General features: G+C 40.7%; 1 long non-coding RNA gene across 36 annotated transcripts; it reads left to right on the top strand.

Moving 5' to 3' along the window:
- The first annotated feature begins 4847 nt into the window (after nt 1–4847).
- LOC127344379 (uncharacterized) lies at nt 4848–15739 on the top strand. Of its 36 annotated transcripts, none has more exons than XR_011756068.1 (16): nt 4848–5858; nt 5947–6358; nt 6539–6643; nt 6734–7115; nt 7213–7292; nt 7464–7601; nt 8069–9347; nt 9734–10504; nt 10581–10662; nt 10775–10885; nt 11824–12885; nt 13032–13317; nt 13720–13846; nt 14040–14170; nt 14279–14340; nt 14454–15739. It is a non-coding gene; the product is annotated as an uncharacterized lncRNA (long non-coding RNA). The 36 variants fall into 36 exon arrangements; XR_011756056.1 differs by having other exon boundaries at nt 6734–6826; nt 6995–7115; nt 7213–7601; XR_011756052.1 differs by having other exon boundaries at nt 6734–7601; nt 14454–14589; nt 15057–15739.
- Nucleotides 15740–21385: the final 5646 nt, after the last annotated feature.

A 21385-nucleotide genomic window follows, 5' to 3' on the forward strand; every position in this document is an offset into this window, starting at 1 on the left:
TGAACAACAAGGAAGACGGTGTAGAGTCTTATAATGTTTTCAATATGTATTTTATGTGAGTTTTGCTGCACCGGTTCATCCTTGTGTTTGTTTCAAATAGCCTTGCTAGCCTAAACCTTGTATCGAGAGGAAATACTTCTCATGCATCCAAAATACTTGAGCCAACCACTATGCCATTCGTGTCCACCATACCTACCTACTACATGGTATTTCTCCGCCATTCCAAAGTAAATTGCTTGAGTGCTACCTTTAAATTTCTACCCTCCACCTTTACAATATATAGCTCATGGGACAAATAGCTTAAAAACTATTGTGGTATTGAATATGTACTTATGCACTTTATCTCTTATTAAGTTGCTTGTTGTGCGATAACCATGTTCACTGGGGACGCCATCAACTACTCTTTGTTGAATTTCATGTGAGTTGCTATGCATGTTCGTCTTGTCTGAAGTAAGAGCGATCTACCACCTTATGGTTAGAGCGTGCATATTGTTAGAGAAGAACATTGGGCCGCTAACTAAAGCCATGATCCATGGTGGAAGTTTCAGTTTTGGACATATATCCTCAATCTCATATGAGAAAATAATTGTTGCTACATGCTTATGCATAAAAGAGGAGTCCATTATCTGTTGTCTATGTTGTCCCGGTATGGATGTCTAACTTGATAATAATCAATAGCGAGAAATCCAATGCGAGCTTTCTCCTTAGACCTTTGTACAGGCGGCATAGAGGTACCCCTTTGTGACACTTGGTTAAAACATGTGCATTGCGATGATCCCGGTAGTCCAAGCTAATTAGGACAAGGTGCGGGCACTATTAGTATACTATGCATGAGGCTTGCAACTTGTAAGATATAATTTACATGATACATATGCTTTATTACTACCGTTGACAAAATTGTTTCTTGTTTTCAAAATCAAAGCTCTAGCACAAATATAGCAATCGATGCTTTCCTCTTTGAAGGACCATTCTTTTACTTTTATTGTTGAGTCAGTTCACCTATTTCTCTCCACCTCAAGAAGCAAACACTTAGTGAACTGTGCATTGATTCCTACATATTTGCATATTGCACTTATTATATTACTCTATGTTGACAATATCCATGAGATATACATGTTACAAGTTGAAAGCAACCGCTGAAACTTAATCTTCCTTTGTGTTGCTTCAATGCCTCTACTTTGAATTATTGCTTTATGAGTTAACTCTTATGCAAGACTTATTGATGCTTGTCTTGAAGTACTATTCATGAAAAGTCTTTGCTATATGATTCACTTGTTTACTCATGTCATTTACATTGTTTTGATCGCTGCATTCACTACATATGCTTTACAAATAGTACGATCAAGGTTATGATGGCATGTCACTCCAGAAATTATCTTTGTTTATCGTTTACCTGCTCGGGACGAGCAGGAACTAAGCTTGGGGATGCTGATACGTCTCCGACGTATCGATAATTTCTTATGTTCCATGCCACATTATTGATGATATCTACATGTTTTATGCACACTTTATGTCATATTCGTGCATTTTCTGGAACTAACCTATTAACAAGATGCCGAAGTGCCAGTTGCTGTTTTCTGCTGTTTTTGGTTTCAGAAATCCTAGTAAGGAAATATTCTCGGAATTGGACGAAATCAATGCCCAGGGTCCTATTTTGCCACGAAGCTTCCAGAAGTCCGAAGAGTCAACGAAGTGGGGCCACGAGGCAGCCAGACTACAGGGCGGCGCGGCCTAGGTCTTGGCCGCGCGGCCCTGTCATCTGGGCCCCTCGTGACGCCCCTTGACCTGCCCTTCCGCCTACAAATAGCCTTCGTCGCGAAACCCCCAGTACCGAGAGCCACGATACGGAAAACCTTCCAGAGACGCCGCCGCAGCCAATCCCATCTCGGGGGATTCAGGAGATCGCCTCCGGCACCCTGCCGGAGAGGGGAATCATCTCCCGGAGGACTCTACGCCGCCATGATCGCCTCCGGAGTGATGTGTGAGTAGTCTACCCCTGGACTATGGGTCCATAGCAGTAGCTAGATGGTTGTCTTCTCCCCATTGTGCTTAATTGTCGGGTCTTGTGAGCTGCCGAACATGATCAAGATCATCTATCTGTAATTCTATATGTTGTGTTTGTTGGGATCCGATGAATAGAGAATACTTGTTATGTTGATTATCAATTTATATCTATGTGTTGTTTATGATCTTGCATGCTCTCCGTTACTAGTAGATGCTCTGGCCAAGTAGATGCTTGTAACTCCAAGAGGGAGTATTTATGCTCGATAGTGGGTTCATGTCTCCGTGAATCTGGGGGAGTGACAGAAACATCTAAGATTATGGATATGCTGTTGCCACTAGGGATAAAACATTGGTGCTTTGTTCGAGGATGTAGTTACTGATTACATTACGCGCAATACTTAATGCAATTGTCTGTTGTTAGCAACTTAATACTGGAAGGGGTTCGGATGATAACCTGAAGGTGGACTTTTTAGGCATAGATGCATGCTGGATAGCGGTCTATGTACTTTGTCGTAATGCCCAATTAAATCTCACAATACTCATCATAATATGTATGTGCATGGTCATGCCCTCTTTATTTGTCAATTGCCCAACTGTAATTTGTTCACCCAACATGCTGTTTATCTTATGGGAGAGACACCTCTAGTGAACTGTGGACCCCGGTCCAATTCTCTATACTGAAATACAATCTACTGCAATACTTGTTCTACTGTTTTCTGCAAACAATCATCATCCACACTATACATCTAATCCTTTGTTACAGCAAGCCGGTGAGATTGAAGACCTCGCTGTTTCGTTGGGGCAAAGTACTTGGTTTGTGTTGTGCAGGTTCCACGTTGGCGCCGGAATCCCTGGTGTTGCGCCGCACTACATCTCGCCGCCATCAACCTTCAACGTGCTTCTTGGCTCCTACTGGTTCGATAAACCTTGGTTTCATACTGAGGAAAAACTTGCCGCTGTACGCATCACACCTTCCTCTTGGGGTTCCCAACGGACGCGTGTTGTACGCGTAGCAAGCACTTTTTCTAGCGCCGTTGCCGGGGAGATCAAGACACGCTGCAAGGGGAGTCTCCACATCCCAATCTCTTTACTTTGTTTTTGTCTTGCTTAGTTTTATTTACTACTTTGTTTGCTGCACTAAATCAAAATACAAAAAAATTAGTTGCTAGTTTTACTTTATTTGCTATCTTGTTTGCTATATCAAAAACCCAAAAAAATTAGTTACTTGCATTTACTTTATCTAGTTTGCTTTATTTACTGTTGCTAAAATGGGTACTCCTGAAAATACTAAGTTGTGTGACTTCACAACCACAAATAATAATGATTTCTTATGCACACCCATTGCTCCACCTGCTACTACAGCAGAATTCTTTGAAATTAAACCTGCTTTACTGAATCTTGTTATGCGAGAGCAATTTTCTGGTGTTAGTTCTGATGATGCTGCTGCCCATCTCAATAATTTTGTTGAATTGTGTGAAATGCAAAAATATAAAATGTAGATGGTGACATTATAAAATTAAAATTGTTCCCTTCCTCACTAAGAGGAAGAGCTAAAGATTGGTTGCTATCTCTGCCTAAGAATAGTATTGATTCATGGACTAAATGCAAGGATGCTTTTATTGGTAGATATTATCCCCCTGCTAAAATTATATCTTTGAGGAGTAGCATAATGAATTTTAAACAATTAGATACTGAGCATGTTGCACAAGCATGGGAAAGAATGAAATCTCTGGTTAAAAATTGCCCAACCCATGGACTGACTACTTGGATGATCATCCAAACCTTTTATACAGGACTGAATTTTTCTTCGCGGAACCTATTGGATTCAGCTGCTGGAGGTACCTTTATGTCCATCACTCTTGGTGAAGCAACAAAGTTTCTTGATAATATGATGATCAATTACTCTGAATGGCACACGGAAAGAGCTCCACAAGGTAAGAAGGTAAATTATGTCGAAGAAACCTCCTCCTTGAGTGATAAGATTGATGCTATTATGTCTATGCTTGTGAATGATAGGACAAATGTTGATCCTAATAATGTTCCATTAGCTTCATTGGTTGCCCAAGAAGAACATGTTGATGTAAACTTCATTAAAAATAATAATTTCAACAACAATGCTTACCGGAACAATTCTAGTAACAACTATAGGCCATATCCTTATAATAATGGCAACGGCTATGGTAATTCTTATGGGAATTCTTACAACAATAATAGGAATACACCCCCTGGACTTGAAGCCATGCTTAAAGAATTTATTAGTACAGAAACTGCTTTTAACAAATCTGTTGAAGAAAAGATTGGGAAAATTGATATACTTGCTTCTAAAGTCGATAGTCTTGCTGCTGATGTTGATCTTTTAAAATCGAAAGTTATGCCTAGTGAAAATCATCATAATAAAATTGTCACTACAGCAAATGCCATCCAAGTTAGAATTAATGAGAATATAAGATTGATGGCCGAATTGCGTGCTAGGTGGGAAAGAGAAGAAAATGAAAAAGAAGATAATATAGCTAAAGTTTGGACTATTACCACCACTAGCAATGCTAATGCTACACAAGTTGCTGCACCTCCTACTATTACTAATAAAAAAATTGGTGTTAGCAATGTTTCCACTTCTAATGCAAAGCGCGAAAAACTGCCCGAAATTGCTAAAACTGCTGAAACTGTCTGTGATAAAACTGCTGAAATTTTTTCCAACATTGGGGATGATGATCCCATTGCTTTAGATTATAATGGTTTGAATTTTGATGATTGCCACATCTCTGAAGTTATAAAGTTCTTACAAAAACTTGCTAAAAGTCCTAATGCTAGTGCTATAAATTTGGCTTTCACACAACATTTCTCCTATAAATGTTCCTAGACTACCCGGCCAACCAAGGCACCTGAGAGGGGCAAACGTTCGTCCACCGTTGGATGCAAGCGATTCACTCCCGCTTTTCACCTCAGCCATCCATTGCGGTAATTTTTTCGTCACCAGCTTTCTGCAAATGAATGCATGACAATTGGGCCCAACCAGGTGTGGAGCCGACAGGAAGAGACAGCCAGAACAGCTCGTTTGTGTAGCCTTTCTTTGTGTACGCGCGGCTCGAGACAGAGGCGACCAATTCCGCTAGGGTTCTGGCCCGAAGCCTCATTCGTCCGCCACTCCGCCTCCATCCTCCGCCTGGTGAAAACCCTAGATTGGGATTGGTCCCTCCTCCTCCAATCCCCGCGCCTCCTCGCTCCTCCCCAATCCCTCGTCTCTTCTCTTTCTCCCAAGCGGCCGAGCGGCTGCCTCCTGACAGCGAGCTCCGATGGTGGCGGCGAGCAGGGCAGGAACGGGCGGTCGGGGCGGCGACGAGCAGGGAAGGATCCGTCGTCCCCACGACTCCCCCGGCGACCTGCTTCTGAGCGCCGGCAGGCGACGGTCACCGCCGGTCGCGGGCGTCGCCGCGCGCGGCCGCGTCAGCCGCCGCCTCGGGTCGACGCCGCCGTCGCGGCTCCTCTAGGTGACTGCCGGTCGCGTGCGTCGTCGTGCGAAGAGCAGGTGAGCGGGGGCCGCGTCAACCGCCGTCGCGGTTCCTCCACTCCATGGCCGACCACTCCCTGCGTGCGTCACAGAGGTGTCAGGGCAGAGGCTCCGTGTGGAGGAGAGTCAAGGAGGACAGTGGATGCGAGGAAGAGGAGGAGCGGGGGAGACGACAGGAAAAACGTCCCCACGCACACCTATATGAGCTCCTCATTCTGATTCTATTTTGATTGTAGGGTTTGCTGTCAAGGAGATTACTCACTATTTTCTTTCGCTTCTAAGGTTTGATGTTAAGGAGATTTCTACACCAATGGTGACAACGGCCAGCATTGATGCTCTGCTGCAGGTATGCTTGTGCTCTCCCCCACCACTTGTTTCCCTCTTTTGTTGTACTCCGTTTCCAGCTCATGAAGGGCTTGATGAATTGCTTGCAGGAATCAGGGTCTATAGATGTGCGATTTTGCAGCTGATGATTAGCGGGTGCACAAATTTTGGCACATAGAAGGAGGGAATGTGACCTGAGGAGTCTGTCCATGGCGGCCCTTCTTTTGGTCGATTTGAAGGCTTAGATTGAACGGGCTTTTTGATGCCTTCTTTTGGTCAATTTCACCCTGTTATTTTGGTCAATTTATATGCTTAGTGGCAAGTGTGCAGAAAATTATGGTTGGCAGGGTACTGTTAATCTTGCTAATTCAGGCTGTTCTGCTCTTCTTTTGGTCAATTTCACCCTGTTATTTTGGTCAATTTTATATGCTTAGTGAAATATGCTTGCAAGGTGTTGGATGAAAAGGCAAGTGGACTGCAAATATTCATCGTGGCAGTGCTTTGTGCTCTCGCCCCGGCAAGGTAGGCAATCAACGCTGGCCCTTCTCCTCTCTATTTTTTGATTAGAAGTGGTTGTGTTCTTTCTCTTGTATCTCAGGATGTGATCCTGGCTAAAGAGGTGGCTGACACTGCTTTTTGGTTTTTCCACCACATGTTTGTTGTAATGTCTGACTCGAATTGAATTTTTTTTTGTACATGTAGGTGGCGTCATCTTCTCTACGAGGTTGTTCAATCGCTTTTCTCACACTATGTAATGTATAGATGAAGTGTTCATCCTGCGCTACAGCTGGGAAGGAAGGCCGCAAGGTGAGTCGATGTGCTCTTTTGATCTTCACCATAGCTGAGAGCATATGCTCAACACCGCTTGTTCGATTTAATTTTCTCTCTTTGTTTTAGCGACTGAAGCAGGTCTTGGTGAACCAATTGGAGGTGTCGTTTGAGTTCTGCAAGATCACCTGGTCCATCATTGATGTCCTAGACATCAACACGGTACATCACCTGCTCTTAGACACAATTGTTTTATTTCTTTGTTGGATTTCTTCTATAGCAATTATGATGCTTTTAGTTCTGCTTATTATTTGTGTATATTCGAACATCTGCCACCGGTGCACACCATGTGTACTGACAATATCTTGGCTGGCTTGAACATTGTCGAAGGTGGAAGTCTACTAGGGATAAAAATCAGTGGAGTAAGAGAGGGATAAAAGTTGCAGTTTTTGTGATAATCATGGGAACCTGGAACATGTTCACTTAAACTGTTCTACTGCAGTTTTCTTTGGTATTTGCAGACCTACTTCCAGTATATGATAGTCGATTGATTTAATGGTTATGGTAAAGATGAGAAATTTGTTTGATATGGGATTTGTGCTCTGTAGAGGGCAATATGGTTTTCTGGGAATGCTACTTTCAGTATGTAGCTGATCAACCCTCCACGAGTGACGCTCTTTCTCTTTTGGTATGATTCACTAATGCATTTTCAAGACACGCCCTAATTGTTGGATTATGCGAGGAAAGGCACTTGCCTAAGCAAAAAAAAAATCAATGTATATATCTGTTTACATGAAGTCATGATATTCCACTTCGTATGAATTTCACCTATTTTATGAGCTAACAAATTCTGGCCTAGATTGACTATGAAATGCCGGATGGACTCGGGTATTTGAGACAAGGCGCCTGACTGTCCAGTTCTCCGTTATGGTTTCTATTCAGTTCTCCAGTAGGATATTGTCCAGTTTTTCCAAGTTCAAGGCTACAATATTGTTTGGTGAGCTCTCGGTTAGTTGCATCTGCTGAATTCTTGTAGTTGTTTGGGTTGCTGGAGGTTTTTCATGATACACTTGAACTATCTGCTGATAGTGCAGGCCTAACTATTGTTCAAGGATTTGTCAATAAACACTTTTTCTTGATCATGTATGAATCTCTATTATGGAGATTTCACTATTTTATTAGCCTTACTTAAACAGCTAGAACATATTTCATGCCATCATTTAAAGAATCAAACCTGAAGGCAAATTATTATTATAGTATGTAGTTTGAGTAGTTCTATTATAATTTTGTCTGTAATACATATTCTTTTGCATGGTGTTCTCAGTTTTTCATGAAAATTGTTGGATGTAGTTCAACTGTACCTATTGATTGTTCTCCGTAGCTGCTCTTTGTTCACTGAATGTCTCTCAGATGCTTTATTGTGTTGTTAGGCCTTATCTGATAGGTGTTATTTATGTTGTTTAGGGCCTCAACGACGAGTTATAGCTTGCAACAACATCTTCATGAAAACGCTAGATGGCAGATGATGGACTATAATTATTTGGGTTGAAGAGAAGCTTTTGTTAGCCCCGAAGGTGCAGTGGATTTATTCATGGGCATGCCATTTTATTTCTCGCGCTAGACAGTGTTAGGCTACCTACTAGATTGGGTATCTGAGCTTCATAGATATTTTACTCCACTTATTTTGTTGGATATACTGCTTTTCTGCTTCTCTTTTGAATTTCATAAATGTTTGTGTTGTATGCTTGTACCTGACAACCTTTTGAATCAACATGATTGATATCTATTTCCATTTTAAGTGCATAATGGTTAGTCATATTGGTTGCCTATACTTGCTATGTAGCAATCAGTTTGTTAAAGCTAATTCTGGTGACGGCTCTGCTATATGGTAATAAAACAGATTTATAGGAGTTGATTCTCAGATGAGAGCAGCAAATAGAGTATTTTGAGTGTTTCTCTAAAATATACCTTTTGAGTTCATTTGTGGTGGGTTTTGATAAGTCATTGTGGTTCTCACATGAGAGCAACAAATAGGGCGCCTTCTCTCGATGTCATCGTGGTGGGTTTTGATAAGTCCGTGCTCAGCGTCGTATATATTCTTGTTATGGTGCTAGATCTTTGGCATATACATCAGTTTTATATCTTGCTTGCTTTGTATATATTGTTGTTCTGGTGCTAGATCTTTGGCATGTACATCAGTTTTATATCTTGGTTGAGTTGTATATATTCTTGTTCTGGTGCTAGATCTTTGGCCGTGATGTCCTATTGATTTGTTAGTTCTAGGAAATAAATGAATCCGAAGGTGTGGACTTTATCTATTAATGTGGTGCTTTCAGATTTGAGCTTTTGTGGATGGCTAAAAGAGAAAGTGTCAAACGAAATCTGTGACTTCTGTATTGCTCCCTTGACATTTTTCTACATTAACGTCAGCTATCCTAAACATCCATTTTATCGTTTCAGTGCAGCATTGCCATAGTGCGATACGGGGTTTTATCTATTTTATCCTCAACTTATAAACACACACGCACTATATTGTTTTGCTTCCACAGGTTTTTGTCATCCAGCCCATTTACTAATTGGATGTCCTTGAGGTCACTATTGCATTTCCTTGTTGTTTCCAGTTGAGCTGGTCGCTACTGGCATCGCCAGCGACGCCGTAGTGTGCTACCAGACCGGTCTGGTAGCTGGGAAGTCCCAATCCCAGTCTTCAGTTTGCATTCTACCCTTCTCAGGGGTGTAAAGGGTAAGGACTTCAACGGTAGATGAATGCTTTGAAAACCCATAGATTAAATTGATAAGTGAAGCAACTTGTGCTCAGAAGAAAGATATTACTATAAGAAGAAGAAATATATTACTAGCAAACTGTATGTTAATTATTGTTTCAAACATAGCAATGAAAGTCTATTTAAAATTCCAAGCAGGTATCGCGGTAGAGCTGATTGTTTCCATTTTTATCTTGCCTTTGAATTTGTTTTTTGAGATCAATATGCCATAGAGAAAGCGATTTAAGTAGGGAAAACCTCCATAATATATTAACCAAACAATGTGTCAATGTTGGTTTTCTTTTATTTCTAATTTATTTAAGAAAAAACATGGTAATTGTCTTATTTTGCAATGCAACTGTTTCAGATGCTCCAGGTTTCGGAGCATCAGTGGTTATGCCTATATGGAGCTTTAGGTGGCTGGACGTGGCGGTTTCAGAGCATCAGTGGTTATGCAACCCCTTCCTCCATTGCTCATTTCTCTATCTCTCGCTCAACCGCATCCTAATCAAATCCTAGAAAAGTCTAGAGTGAGCTTAGTGACAGTATGCGTTGTGTGTACATTTAGGATAGCACACTTCAGTGAGAACAAATTCATATTCTTTACTTAGTAGTGTATGGTGAATCATCATAAGATATACCGTTGACAGTCAACTTCTTTTGCCAAAACTGATAGCTGTGTTGCCAACCTATGACATGTTCGTTCAGTAGTGATGACTATTTTGATAGTAGTTGTGATTTCTCAGCTTACCTATGCTTTATGTCTTTTACCACATTAGAGCTTATTCCATTCATACCTTGTTTACTGTTTCTACATTTCTACATGATGTGGTGCTTTTCAAATGATTATTATTTGCACAAACTAAACTTGCAATAACTCTACTGCCAAACGTCTTGCATTTCTACCCCCATTAAAATTACTTCGTCAACCATCAATATGAATACTTATTTAGTTATTTTATACTGAATGTACCAATAATTTAAAATAAGTAACCTCCTATTATTGCCAATCATATTTTCTTTTACTCACGAATAACAAGTCCTCATGGTTTCCATGTGCCTGCCAACAAGTTCGACAACATTCTAGCACCCTTTAGAGCATGGGAGGGACAGATCTGCAGCAGCTAAATCATATGAGGTTTGTTAAGCCTCCAATTTAATCGTCAATCTTGTTGTTCTCTAATGGAGATGGTGATACTGGTTTTCTGTTTTAGATGCCAACCTCCTGCTGTTCTACCCGGCTACGACGGCCTGTGACCACTCCACGAGGCTCTCGCTGACGAACTTCGACCTATTGTACGAATCCCTTCCTGCCAGATCCTCTCCTTTTCTCACCCAGTTCTTGTATAGCATTATTTGTAGAGTAGTTTGATTCAGTTTTTCCTCTTTGTATTTTCAATTAAATCAGGTAGCATGAGGGCCTCAAATCTTATTGTGATGCATGACACACTCTGAATAATTCTGTACCAAAGCAACGGTGCTGGAAAAAACAGCTGCATTTTGGCAATCTTAATGCCAGGTTCTCATCTATGCAGTCTGCTGGCTATGGCTATGTTCAACTATACACACTTCACATATTATCTGGATTTATTTAGGGGAGGGTTGCCTGATTTTTTAGATTTTGAAGATATTTTGGTGTGTTCTGTTCGTAGAATGACAACTGTTTACTGAAGTTATGATTGGGTGTAATATAATAGTGTGCCATTTTTGTTTCAATGGATCGGTGATGGTCGGTGTTCATAATCTTGATCATATGCCTCAGAAAGGCACAAGTGAACATGATAAGGCTGCTTTAGGTACTACAAAAATGCAATTGGTACTACAAAATCATGTGTGCAATTGGAACCGATTGGTACAACAAAATTATATCCATTTGCCCCAAGACCACATCCTTGTAAATAAATAAATAGCTAAGCCGTATATCATTTGACCGTACAACATGGCAGTGTTGTTTCCTAAGTGATACCACAATATGTCAATGCTTGAAGCCATTGGCAATATCAAAGAGGCTTTGCAGGTTCTCGACGGAAATAATTACATTAGCTCGCTGGTGCAAATGGAATTGGTTTCCCTCTCCGGGTGTTTCATTTTTATCTGTTCATGAATGGAAAAGCACCAATTAGAAAAAAAACGTGATCATTATTTCCCTTATTCATTTGCCAGTGAATTAGTAGGCCTGCACAAGAATGTGACCTTTATTTTTAGTTGTATTGATTATACCGCTGTTGTTTTCGCCCATTGTAGCTAAATGGTTAGCAAGGCCGTTCGGGCTGAATAAATCTCAAGAAGCAGTAAAGGATGATTTAGGTATAGAGAGCAGCATAGCTAATGTTTGTATGGTTCTTTTGAGCTTTCCTTTTCAACGTGCATGTATTATGAGCTGTGAGCAGCCTAGCTAATTTAATTTTCAATGGCCCTTTTAATTTGATACATAATACTTTCTCCGTTTCAAAATAGGGGTCACTGCAGAGGAAGAAAATAGATGGAGGAACTCACACAGAGAGGTATAACCTGAAGGGAGGAGGAAGGATATGTTGAATTGCTTCGATGGTGGAGGCGGGTGTCACGGCCATGGTCTTCCTTTCTGCCGCTGGTGGTGCTGGATGGCATCGACGGCATGCAGGTAAACGACCAGCAACAACAACGAGGTAGCCTTCAGGTCATTTCTCATGTTCTTTGCCCATTTTTTGCGTCAGATTTTAGTTACTTTTATTTTTCCTGATCATTCTAAGTTGTAGTGTAACATGATGATGATTGTTTGTGTCTATAGCAAGGATGACATATTAAGCTTGAAATTAATCCTTCAGACTATCGTTTGTGTTTCCTGTTTCTTTCTTTAGGTAGCATTCTATTCAATTTTTTCCTCCTAACTGATAATACATCATTAAGTAGCATATTAGCCTCTTATGTTCTTTTTGGTTTGATAACCTAGAACATAATACTTCTTAATGTTCTTGATTCACTTTGCCCTTGATATATGCAGTGCTTCACCATGACAAAAAAAACATGGTTTACTTATTGTGCACAAAGTTGATTTAGTTGGATTGATCCAGAATAACAATATGAATTTTTGATGATTCATAATTTCTGAACTGCGCTCTATTTTGCATTGTAGTTTATTTGCAGAGAATGGTTTTGTGATCTTTGGTATTAGTTAAAGAGAATGCTAAAGTATATGGAAGAGTGGTACCTGTAATCATGGGATGTTGTGGTTTAAGCTTGCTTGAATCTTGTTCCAGCCGAAGAGTAACACCTTCGAAAGGCTTTGATTTTTATTTTTTTGGAGAACTGAGTCGCTGAATATGAAGGATTCTGATCAGTTTCTCCATTACTATTTCTATACATTTTGTTTCTTACTAAAAAGAAAAACCTGCTCGGCTCACTTATACACATGTATCCCTATTGTTATTCTACATAATTGAGTTTTGGAAGTTGGGGGAAGAGTCGACGACGTGGAAGATGAGAGTAACCGCAAGGCCGCCGCTTTTGCTGGAGAGGAGGAGGTCGTTGGAGGCAAAGGTAGTGTTGTTTTCCCACTCTATAAAGCTTTTCAGCATAGAAATAGAACACCGCATGTTAGTAAGATCACCATTTCAGTATTTTCCTCTTTACTGATTATTAAGTTATCTCTTTAATAATTCAAGTTATCTCTTTTCTGTGTTCAGAATAGTTGATGTGCAATTGTGGCATCGGCATCATGGCGAACGGCAGGCTGAGGCATTGCTGGTGTCGGATGCCGTGGAGACTAGCCTTGGCGGGTGGCGGTTTTCTTTATTTCTGCCAGTGTTCTACGCTAGAGAAAGGAAAACTCTCCCATTTGGCTTTTCCTCCATCGAATCAAGCCATTATCAAGACATCAACACTTCCCCGTCATGAGACTTCATCCATCTCCATAGTCATTGACAAGCCTCCTAGCTGCACTCCACCCTGAAGAGTCAACATGCTAAGCCGGTACAGAATTCTCCGTTAGTCTAATTTTCGAACCGTCCTCAATTCTTTATTACGTGTCTATTCTTCAGTGCAACGCCTGAATTTCTATGCACTATGCAGTTCATCACACACATGTTAGATTTCAACTATGCAAGCCACTTCAAAGACTGACACGAAAGGGTTGAGATGTTAGGTGTTTTTTACACCTTGTTACTGTGAACAAATTGTTTTCATACTTGCATAGTGTTCACCATGTATTGTGTTCGGTGAAGTATCCAATTTCTTCCGTTTTTCAGTTAAAATGCCAATATCGCTATTTCTAAGGCTAGCTATTGTCTGCTATTGTTATGGTGCTTTGTTGTTTTGGTGCATGCCTTTCACATCTTCAGTGAAATGGTTGATAATGTCAGCTATTCTTCTCAGATTGCAGCCCACTAGAGCCGCGAGGTCATCCACTCCGTCTTGGATGCCGCTTCCACCATGGATTCTAAGCATTCAAATAAAACACACGGCGTCGGTTGGAGCATCGGTGAAACCGGTGTGTATGTTGGTATGCTACTTCGATGCTGATGTGATGGTTCTTTCCTCCCTGTTGATCAAGCTGTCCCAGTTGTCTCACTCATCGCTGTCCGCCTTGAATTGCTGCTTCCCTCCGTGTTTTGTCCGTGAGGTGCAGTGGCCCATGCCTCCTTTCTCTCTCTGGTCACCGCAGCCTGATGCCGTGTATGTTTCTACCTCTGCAGCTGTTGCGGTTTTCTCCCATGGACCACAAGCTAGGCGAGTATTATGCAAAGGTGCAAGGTTTGTGCCTCTTCAGTTTCAATCTGGAAACCAAAGACATCCATCTGTTCGCCTTTCTCTTTGTATTCTCTCGGTATGGCTCCATTAATGGGATTTTCTTTATCTCAACTATTGATTAATTAAGTATTTGCTCTGCTCCTCTTCTTTACATTGACATTGGATATATTGATCTTGCTTTCAGATTGTCAATGATGGCTTCACCCTAAAGCAGGTTGATCTCTGTACATTTACTTACCTTTGTTGGTATGTTGGTAATTCAGATTTTGAAAGTTACAATATGTGTCCTTGAATGGGTTTGTGCGTATGTATACTTATGTCTCTAATAGGTTTTTTGAATTTCCTCTTCGGTTTTTCAGTTCATCTGTCGATATTCTTCCAAAGGATTGTGTGAATTTCCTCTTCGGTGTTTCAAATACCGTGTTTCTACTCTCCCACAAAAAGAAGTATAACAGAGTCTTAATTTAATGATAACGCATGAGGATATCGGAAGAGGTGAATGGACATTCCATTATTCTCTATTTAGACCACCCAGTATATGAAAATGATACTTATCCACTAACAATTTAGAGCCTACTGAATAATTGTTTTTTACCTTGTGTGTTTCTATTTGTGGACTAAGCAGCATTTTTCCAGTCTGATTATTGATAAAAGCTAGGGACAGGCAATTGGCTGGGTTAGTGACTTAGTGTATACCTGCCAAAGCCTGTTTTTTTTTCTCATGATCAGTTCTATTTTGCTATCTCAAGATTGATATTAATAACAAGTTTGAAGTACTTACAATAGATGATAATGGTATACCAATCACAGAGACAAAAACGTTATATATTAGGCAATGCTTGACTATCTGTAGAAATGCCGGCTGCACCCTACACACATACAAGTATATATGTTCGTTTGTATTCTTATGATTTCTGATATATATAGGCTGTGTAGTTATGTGTTGTTCCTTTGTTTTTTAGATGCATTTCAGCAGGGATATCAGATGGTCCGTGCCATCTTTTCGCTATAGGCTCTTGGCAGGATGTGCTATTGAACATATGGACTGTATTGTACTTTACACTGTAGTTTTTTTCCTTTTGAGATTCTCATGGCTGATCAGTTGGCTTACCAGCAGTTGATTTTGCTGGCCATGTGATTTTTGACGAAACATGGTTCGGAACATGAGGTGTGCTTCGGTGTCCCCCAGGCCCCAGCTCCATCCACCATCAAAATTGAAGGGGTACGTTAGCCCACGAAAGGCTATCAAAATATCCTGGCTGTCCATAGAGGCAAAAGTTCAGAGGGGAGGACAAAGCAAAACCATTGGAACACTCAGGTGGCTTGTACGCTGCTTCGCTGCATTAAAATCATTTGTAATGACAAGGATTGCTGTGTACGCAAGTAAAGACATGAAAATCCTGTATATTAGCATCTATTGGCATTTTAGAAGGTTTTTGTTTGCACTGATTTAGACATTTCTCACACTGGAAACACATGGTTAGCCGCTGTTATTTGCGCGATAGCGCAACGGATCATCTAGTATTACAAATGCTCTCATAAAAGCTAGAGAAGAGAAACTAGAGCGCGAAGCCTCTATTCCTAGAAAGCTAGAGGATGGTTGGGAACCCATCATTAATATGAAGGTCAAAGATTTTGATTGTAATGCTTTATGTGATCTTGGTGCAAGTATTTCTGTTATGCCTAAGAAAATTTATAATATGCTTGACTTGCCACCTCTGAAAAATTGTTATTTGGATGTTAATCTTGCTGATCATTCTACAAAGAAACCTTTGGGGAAAGTTGATAATGTTCGCATTACCGTTAACAATAATCTTGTCCCCGTTGATTTTGTTGTCTTGTATATTGAATGCAATGCATCTTGTCCCATTATATTGGGAAGACCTTTTCTTCGAACTGTTGGTGCTATCATTGATATGAAGGAAGGTAATATAAAATATCAATTTCCTCTCAACAAAGGTATGGGACACTTCCCTAGAAAGAGAATGAAGTTACCTTTTGATTCTATTATTATAACAAATTATGATGTTGACACTTCGTCTCTTGATAATACTTGATACACACTTTCTGCGCCTAGCTGAAAGGCGTTAAAGAAAAGCGCTTATGGGAGACAACCCATGTTTTTACTACAGTACTTTGTTTTTATTTTGTGTCTTGGAAGTTGTTTACTACTGTAGCAACCTCTCCTTATCTTAGTTTAGTGTTTTTTTTGTGCCAATTAAGGTCGTTGATAGTAAAGTTCATACTAGATTTGGATTACTGCGCAGAAACCGATTTCTTTGTTGTCACGAATCTGGGCAAAATTCTCTGTAGGTAACTCAGAAAATTATGCCAATTTACGTGAGTGATCCTCAGATATGTACGCAACTTTCATTCAGTTTGAGCATTTTCATTTGAGCAAGTCTGGTGCCTCAATAAAATTCGTCAATACGAACTGTTCTGTTTTGACAGATTCTGCCTTTTATTTCGCATTGCCCGTTTTGTTATGTTCGATGGATATTTTGATTCCATTGACTTTCAGTAGCTTTGAGCAATGTCCAGAAGTGTTAAGAATGATTATGTCACCTCTGAACATGTATATTTTGATTGTGCACTAACCCTCTAATGAGTTGTTCTAAGTTTGGTGTGGAGGAAGTTTTCAAGGATCAAGAGAGGGAGATGATACAACATGATCAAGGAGAGTGAAAGCTCTAAGCTTGGGGATGCCCCGGTGGTTCACCCCTGCATATATCAAGAAGACTCAAGCGTCTAAGCTTGGGGATGCCCAAGGCATCCCCTTCTTCATCGACAACATTATCAGGTTCCTCCCCTGAAACTATATTTTTATTCCATCACATCTTATGTGCTTTTCTTGGAGCGTCGGTTTGTTTTTGTTTTGTTTGAATAAAATGGATCCTAGCATTCTTTGTGTGGGAGAGAGACACGCTCCGCTGTTGCATATGGACAAATATGTCCTTAGGCTTTACTCATAGTATTCATGGCGAAGTTTCTTCTTCGTTAAATTGTTATATGGTTGGAATTGGAAAATGATACATGTAGTAATTGCTAAAATGTCTTGGATAATGTGATACTTGGCAATTGTTGTGCTCATGTTTAAGCTCTTGCATCATATACTTTGCACCCATTAATGAAGAAATACATAGAGCATGCTAAAATTTGGTTTGCATATTTGGTCTCTCTAAAGTCTAGATAATTTCTAGTATTGAGTTTGAACAACAAGGAAGACGGTGTAGAGTCTTATAATGTTTTCAATATGTCTTTTATGTGAGTTTTGCTGCACCGGTTCATCCTTGTGTTTGTTTCAAATAAGCCTTGCTAGCCTAAACCTTGTATCGGGAGGGAATACTTCTCATGCATCCAAAATACTTGAGCCAACCACTATGCCATTCGTGTCCACCATACCTACCTACTACATGGTATTTCTCCGCCATTCCAAAGTAAATTGCTTGAGTGCTACCTTTAAATTTCTACCCTCCACCTTTACAATATATAGCTCATGGGACAAATAGCTTAAAAACTATTGTGGTAATGAATATGTACTTATGCACTTTATCTCTTATTAAGTTGCTTGTTGTGCGATAACCATGTTCACTGGGGATGCCATCAACTACTCTTTGTTGAATTTCATGTGAGTTGCTATGCATGTTCGTCTTGTCTGAAGTAAGAGCGATCTACCACCTTATGGTTAGAGCGTGCATATTGTTAGAGAAGAACATTGGGCCGCTAACTAAAGCCATGATCCATGGTGGAAGTTTCAGTTTTGGACATATATCCTCAATCTCATATGAGAAAATTAATTGTTGCTACATGCTTATGCATAAAAGAGGAGTCCATTATCTGTTGTCTATGTTGTCCTGGTATGGATGTCTAAGTTGAGAATAATCAATACCGAGAAATCCAATGCGAGCTTTCTCCTTAGACCTTTGTACAGGCGGCATAGAGGTACCCCTTTGTGACACTTGGTTAAAACATGTGCATTGCGATGATCCCGGTAGTCCAAGCTAATTAGGACAAGGTGCGGGCACTATTAGTATACTATGCATGAGGCTTGCAACTTGTAAGATATAATTTACATGATACATATGCTTTATTACTACCTTTGACAAAATTGTTTCTTGTTTTCAAAATCAAAGCTCTAGCACAAATATAGCAATCGATGCTTTCCTCTTTGAAGGACCACTCTTTTACTCTTATTGTTGAGTCAGTTCACCTATTTCTCTCCACCTCAAGAAGCAAACACTTGTGTGAACTGTGCATTGATTCCTACATATTTGCATATTGCACTTATTATATTACTCTATGTTGACAATATCCATGAGATATACATGTTACAAGTTGAAAGCAACCGCTGAAACTTAATCTTCCTTTGTGTTGCTTCAATGCTTCTACTATGAATTATTGCTTTATGAGTTAACTCTTATGCAAGACTTATTGATGCTTGTCTTGAAGTACTATTCATGAAAAGTCTTTGCTATATGATTCACTTGTTTACTCATGTCATTTACATTGTTTTGATCGCTGCATTCACTACATATGCTTTACAAATAGTATGATCAAGGTTATGATGGCATGTCACTCCAGAAATTATCTTTGTTTATCGTTTACCTGCTCGGGACGAGCAGAAACTAAGCTTGGGGATGCTGATACGTCTCCGACGTATCGATAATTTCTTATGTTCCATGCCACATTATTGATGATATCTACATGTTTTATGCACACTTTATGTCATATTCGTGCATTTTCTGGAACTAACCTATTAACAAGATGCCGAAGTGCCGATTCTTTGTTTCTGCTGTTTTTGGTTTCAGAAATCCTAGTAAGGAAATATTCTCGGAATTGGACGAAATCAACGCCCAGGGTCCTATTTTGCCACGAAGCTTCCAGAAGTCCGAAGAGTCAACGAAGTGGGGCCACGAGGCAGCCAGACTACAGGGCGGCGCGGCCTAGGTCTTGGCCGCGCGGCCCTGTCATCTGGGCCCCTCGTGACGCCCCTTGACCTGCCCTTCCGCCTACAAATAGCCTTCGTCGCGAAACCCCCAGTACCGAGAGCCACGATACGGAAAACCTTCCAGAGACGCCGCCGCCGCCAATCCCATCTTGGGGGATTCAGGAGATCGCTTCCGGCACCCTGCCGGAGAGGGGAATCATCTCCCGAGGACTCTACGCCGCCATGGTCGCCTCCGGAGTGATGTGTGAGTAGTCTACCCCTGGACTATGGGTCCATAGCAGTAGCTAGATGGTTGTCTTCTCCCCATTGTGCTTAATTGTCGGGTCTTGTGAGCTGCCGAACATGATCAAGATCATCTATCTGTAATTCTATATGTTGTGTTTGTTGGGATCCGATGAATAGAGAATACTTGTTATGTTGATTATCAATTTATATCTATGTGTTGTTTATGATCTTGCATGCTCTCCGTTACTAGTAGATGCTCTGGCCAAGTAGATGCTTGTAACTCCAGGAGGGAGTATTTATGCTCGATAGTGGGTTCATGTCTCCGTGAATGCGGGGAGTGACGAGAAACCTCTAAGATTATGGATGTGCTGTTGCCACTAGGGATAAAACATTGGTGCTATGTTCGAGGATGTAGTTACTGATTACATTACGCGCAATACTTAATGCAATTGTCTGTTGTTAGCAACTTAATACTGGAAGGGGTTCGGATGATAACCTGAAGGTGGACTTTTTAGGCATAGATGCATGCTGGATAGCGGTCTATGTACTTTGTCGTAATGCCCAATTAAATCTCACAATACTCATCATAATATGTATGTGCATGGTCATGCCCTCTTTATTTGTCAATTGCCCAACTGTAATTTGTTCACCCAACATGCTGTTTATCTTATGGGAGAGACACCTCTAGTGAATTGTGGACCCCGGTCCAATTCTCTATACTGAAATACAATCTACTGCAATACTTGTTCTACTGTTTTCTGCAAACAATCATCATCCACACTATACATCTAATCCTTTGTTACAGCAAGCCGGTGAGATTGACAACCTCGCTGTTTCGTTGGGGCAAAGTACTTGGTTTGTGTTGTGCAGGTTCCACGTTGGCGCCGGAATCCCTGGTGTTGCGCCGCACTACATCTCGCCGCCATCAACCTTCAACGTGCTTCTTGGCTCCTACTGGTTCGATAAACCTTGGTTTCATACTGAGGGAAAACTTGCCGCTGTACGCATCACACCTTCCTCTTGGGGTTCCCAATGGACGCGTGCTGTACGCGTAGCAACGTACCACTCCTGATTGGTGTGATCCTTGTCTAAATGTCATGATTGTGGACAATAATGATGAAGACCCTGCGACGTATGAAGAAGCGATGGTGATCCTAGATTCCAACAAATGGCAAGAAGCCATGAAATCCGAAATGGGATCCATGTATGATAAAAAAGTGTGGACTTTGGTAGACTTACCTGATAGCCGCAAGGTTGTCGTGAATAAATGGATCTTCAAGAGAAAAACAGATGCTGATGGTAATATTACTGTCTACAAAGCTCGACTTGTTGCAAAGGGTTTCCGACAAATTCAAGGTGTTGACTACGATGAGACTTTCTCACCTGTAGCGAAGCTAAAATCTGTGAGGGTTTTGTTAGCAATAGCTGCATTTTTCGATTATGAGATTTGGCAGATGGATGTCAAAACGGCGTTCCCTAATGGAGACATTGAGGAAGAGTTGTATATGGTACAACCCAAAGGTTTTGTCGATCCTAAAAATGCTGACAAGGTGTGCAAACTTCAGCGTTCAATTTATGGACTGAAGCAAGCATCCAGAAGTTGGAACCGATGCTTTGATAAGGTGATCAAAGACTTCGGGTTTATACAGTGTCATGGAGAGGCCTGTATTTACATGAAAGTGAGTGGGAGCTCTGTAGCATTCCTGATATTATATGTAGATGCCATATTATTGATTGGGAATGATATAGAACTATTAAGCAGTGCAAAAGGTTATTTGAATACGTGTTTTTCAATGAAAGACCTTGGTGAAGCATCGTACATTTTAGGCATCAAGATTTATAGAGATAGATCAAGACGCCTAATAGGGCTTTCACAGAGTACATACCTGGACAAGATTCTAAAGAAGTTTAGAATGGATGAAAGTAAGAAAGGGTTCTTACCTATGTTACCAGGTAAGGTCTTGAGTAAAACTCAAGGTCCGGCTACGGCAGAAGAAAGAGAAAGGATGAATCAGATCCCCTATGCCTCGGCAGTATGCTCTATCGTGTATGCCATGCTGTGTACTAGACCGGATATAGCACATGCTGTTAGTTTGACTAGCAGATATCAAAGTGATC

The sequence above is a fragment of the Lolium perenne genome, chromosome 3 (genome assembly GCF_019359855.2).
Source record: "Lolium perenne isolate Kyuss_39 chromosome 3, Kyuss_2.0, whole genome shotgun sequence".
In the NCBI taxonomy this organism is placed as follows: Eukaryota; Viridiplantae; Streptophyta; class Magnoliopsida; order Poales; family Poaceae; genus Lolium; species Lolium perenne.